Below are 333 nucleotides of genomic sequence, written 5' to 3' on the forward strand. Positions count from 1 at the left end.
ATTTTCTGTCTATTGTCTAAATACGCTTTCCAACCAATGACGACTCGTACAAGTCAAAATAAACAGAAGGAATCGGGGGAAAAAAGTGCAAGGTCATCCTTTCCTTTTCCCGTATTCGAAGACCAGATGAAGTAAAATAAGTCTCATTGCTTGGCTTGTAAACAGTTTGTCGCTTCCCGTTTTCTCTCCGACACGCCTCGCGAGGGACGCCGAGTCATTAGGGGGAAAGGGGTGGGCGGTCACATACGTCTGGCAGCACCGTCGATGGGTCAGAGGGTGTAAAGACTTGCGTTCTGCATTGCTGAATATTGTTTAGGAGAGCCAGTGAGAGCA

At 47.4% G+C, this 333-nt stretch overlaps 1 protein-coding gene across 1 annotated transcript in view; it reads left to right on the forward strand.

The window, feature by feature from the left end:
* The window catches only part of LOC119588751 (pollen-specific leucine-rich repeat extensin-like protein 2), a gene marked incomplete in the record, with an annotated part of 10,496 nt that overhangs the window by 8,444 nt on the left and 1,719 nt on the right, over positions 1 to 333 (forward strand).

The sequence above is a fragment of the Penaeus monodon genome, chromosome 24, assembly GCF_015228065.2.
Source record: "Penaeus monodon isolate SGIC_2016 chromosome 24, NSTDA_Pmon_1, whole genome shotgun sequence".
Taxonomy (NCBI): Eukaryota; Metazoa; Arthropoda; class Malacostraca; order Decapoda; family Penaeidae; genus Penaeus; species Penaeus monodon.